We start from the raw sequence: 3836 nt of genomic DNA on the forward strand, positions 1-3836 counted from the left end.
GGAAGCATTTAGGAACTAGAGGAAAGTTGTATGTTTCATCGTTGCTACACTGCACCCTGACTGGCTCGTCTCCTCCCCGTGACCCTTCCATAAGGTGATGTCCAGTTGCCTACAGATGGCCTATGGGTCTCCACTCCGCACTCTCCCTTATTCACAATGATAGGATTTTTTTGTCCTGATGATGCCTGATGCCCGATCCCTTTGACATCTCATGATTGCACAAGCTGGTGTGCTTCTGCCATGTGGGCTTTGTTGCTTCTGAGCTAGATGGCTGCTTTTTTACCTTCAAGCTTTTAAGACCCCAGACACTATATTTTTTTATATCTGGGCACCATCAGCTTTCTTCACCACATTTGCTTATGCACCGGCTTTGTCTTCAGCGATTTTGTTGGGAACGTATGCATCATGAAATGCCAACTTAATAGAACAAAGTATTTTTTGCATTGAGGGAGTACTTAAGTGGAGCCCCAATGTCCATCTGCTACCTTAATACTAAACCTATACGTATATGCACATAGATCCACTTCCCTATCATTATATATAAATATATTTACATATGTAAATGCCTCTATTTAGACCTCTATAAATGCTCTTTGCCTCCTAGCTCTTTCCTCTACTTCCTTTTACTTTCCTCTTGTCCTACTATCATGCTTAAACTTCATTTGGGTTTCAGTAATGCTTCTCAGTTACATTACTTTTGATCATGCCCTACCAGGCCTCGTACACCCGCCTCACCACTGATTTGGATCACTTGTTGTTCCCTTGTCCCTGGGTTTATTAACACCACTTCCTTTCCCCCAACTTCCCCCTCTCCCAGGACCCCCTGGAACTGTCGGTCCCTTTGTTTTCTCCTCCAAATTATTCATCCAGCCTATCTTATTTAGACAGACCTGTGGAGATAATTAGATGCACAAAAACAAGACAGAGCCTAACAAAGCAACAAAAGAAAATAAAACAACAACAACACAAAAAAGCCAATGACAAGACCAAAAAATTAAAAAAGAAAGAAACGACTGTAGCTAGTTCAAGGACTGTTTGTTGGCCTTTAGAAGTGTTTTCCAGTTGAATCTGATGGTGTGCCAAGCCCTGACGCCAAAGTCTATTTTTGGTATTCCCTGGGGACTTCGTTTCTCTGTTCCCCATTGCTGTTCTGTTGCACGCCCTTAGTGTTTTGCCTCGGTGCGGTGGGATTAGATCGGGCACAATTCCCATGCTGTGTTTCCAGTGTTGTCCCCTGTAGAACTATGGGTCAGTGAGGGACGTCGTGTCTCATAGTGGGGCCAGCTATATGCTCTTCTCTGTGGATTGGCTGCTCTGAACAGGAATATCATTCTCAAGGATTGGTGGACTAGGATGTGCACCACTTTCTCTTCCTCCCCCTTCATTTGCTCCCGTGTGCTGTGATCAGACATGTCCCCCTCCCTGAGCTGCAGCTTTAGTGCTGTCCTCTGAAATAAATTCTTCTGGGGGGAGAGACTGTAACTCTTTATGGGATTTGAAAGCCCCCTCTTTCTCCCACGGAGCAGCCAAGGTTTTCAAACTGCTGACTTTGTCATTCTCACCCAAGGGATAACCCCTATGCCATCAGGGATTCCAGAGAAGAATATTCAAGTTTAAAGGTAAACCTTTTGTCCCATTGCTTACTTCATTTGTTGCAGGTCTAGACAGCTACATCCTGCAGTTAAAAGAAGCCTCCACCTTTACTAAATACATATGTGTGAGTAGTTGTAATGCCAGCCTTTTGAGTGGCTCATTTTGAAAGTCTCCATGGGTTTCTGAGACTGTAACTGTTTACAGGAGTAGAAAGCAGAGCCGCTGGTGGTTTCAAACCACTGACAACATGGCTCGCAGCCCAACACTTACCCACTACACCGCCAGGGCTCTTTATTTTTTTACTACTCCTGATAAAAAAACTCACTGCCATCAAGTCGATTCCGACTCATAATGACCATGTGGGGTTGGATAGAGCAGAATTGCCCTGTGGGTTTTCAAGGCTGTAACCCTTTCCGGGAGTAGAAAGCCAGGTCTTTCTCCATTAGAATGCATGTGGTTAGAACTGCTGGCCTTGAAGTCAGCAGCCCAACACAACCACTTTGCCACCTACTCCTCATAGGTATAGATTTTGTGGGTTTTGTTTTTTCAGGTCACATGCTCAAAAGTATGCAAATGTTTTTAAGCTATGACAAATAAAATTGGTTAGATTGGGCCAAAATATAAAATCTAATCAAAGGTGTTTACAAATTTGCCTTTTGGGTTTTCTTTGAGGTGCTTAAGGAGCATTAGTGTTGCTGTGGGTTAAGCATTGGGTTGCTAACTGCAAGGTCAGTAGTTCAAACCCACAAGCACCTTCCTTTAAGAAAGATGAGTCTTTGTGCCTCTATAGCGATTTGGCATCTAAGTTGGAATGGTTTTGGTGGCAGTGGGTTTGGTTTGGGGGTTTGAGGAATTAGAGAAACTCAAAGAGTGAGAGGAAAGCCTTTCACGGACTCCGTGGTTTGCTTAAAGGGAGCAACTACTGATAATTGAAAGGCAATGTGGCATTTTGGGAAGCAGGATGCTTATGGCCTCAGTGTTGCCTCATAAACAGGAACCTCTGTGGTTTTACTCTATGTACACAAGGGATTTGGCCCTGTAATCATAATCTCTAAAGTACATAATCACATATGTATAAACATCAGCATACAGGTGGACCTTACTTTTATGAATGAAAATGCAGTTTGCAGTTAGCTCATATTATCATCCCAGAAGTGCTTATACTGTTTTGCTTACTCTAAGTGGGATTTAGGAGCCCTGGTAGCACAGTGATTAAGTGCTCCACTGTCAACGCTAACTGAAAGGTCAGCACTTTGAACCCAGCCACAGCACTGGAGAAAGACGTAGCAGTCTGCTTCTGTAAAGATGAACAACCTTGCGAAAATCCTTGTGGTGCAGCTTGCCTCTGTTCCTCAGTATCACATGAGTCAGAATCTACGTTAGAGCACTGGGTTAGGTTTGGTTGGAGAGAAATTAATTTTGGATGAAATATGAAAGTTTCCCTATCACTGCTTTATGAAGGCCAGCATTGAAAGTCATATTGGGCCTCTACTCAAGGTCATAATTGGGCCTCTACTCAAGTCCTCACTCAATGCAAGAACACTTTGTTCTAATAACCTAGCATTCTGTGATGCTCACCTTCCCAATATGATCACAGAAGTAAAAATTGGTGCATGAACATACCCATACCGGCATGAGGCAGGGAACCAGTGGAAACGTCTGAGGGGCTGGCCCCTATTCGAACTATGTGGACAGCTGCTCCTCCTCTCAGAAGAATTTACTTCAGAGGACAGCACTGAAGGTACAGCTCAGGGAGAGGGACATGTCTGATCAGAACATATGGGAGCAAATGAAGGGGGAGGAAGAGAGAGTGGAGCAGATCCTGGCCCACAAAGCCTTGAGGACAGTATTCCCACTCAGAGCAGCCAATGCACAGAGAGGACCATAGGGCCAGCCCCAGTATAAGACACGACATCTCTCACTGACTCAAAGCACTACAGGGAGCCACACTGGAGACACAGCATGGGAATTGTGCCCAATCTGACCCCACCACACCGAGGCAAAACACTAAGGGCATGCAACGGAATAGCAAGGGGACCAAAGCAAGGAAGTCCCGAGGGCGTACCAAAAATAGACTTTGGGGCTAGGGCATGGCACCCCATCAGACTCGACCAGAAAACACTCCTAAAGGTCAGCAAACAGATCTTGAACTATTTATAGACTTTTGTTCTTTTTTTGTCATTGGTTTTTTAGCTTTTGTGGTTGTTTTGTTTTCTTTTGTCGCTTTGTTTTGCTCTGTCTTG

At 44.4% G+C, this 3836-nt stretch overlaps 2 protein-coding genes across 3 annotated transcripts in view; one reads left to right on the forward strand and one right to left on the reverse strand.

Moving 5' to 3' along the window:
• The window catches only part of CMSS1 (cms1 ribosomal small subunit homolog), a 477754-nt gene that overhangs the window by 318364 nt on the left and 155554 nt on the right, over window positions 1-3836 (forward strand). The window lies entirely within an intron of this gene.
• The window catches only part of FILIP1L (filamin A interacting protein 1 like), a 347454-nt gene that overhangs the window by 310620 nt on the left and 32998 nt on the right, over window positions 1-3836 (reverse strand). The gene's annotated exons all lie outside the window — the stretch shown is intronic.

Source organism: Echinops telfairi, unplaced genomic scaffold (assembly GCF_000313985.2).
Source record: "Echinops telfairi isolate 266 unplaced genomic scaffold, ASM31398v2 ScPeMD7_6;HRSCAF=24_1, whole genome shotgun sequence".
In the NCBI taxonomy this organism is placed as follows: Eukaryota; Metazoa; Chordata; class Mammalia; order Afrosoricida; family Tenrecidae; genus Echinops; species Echinops telfairi.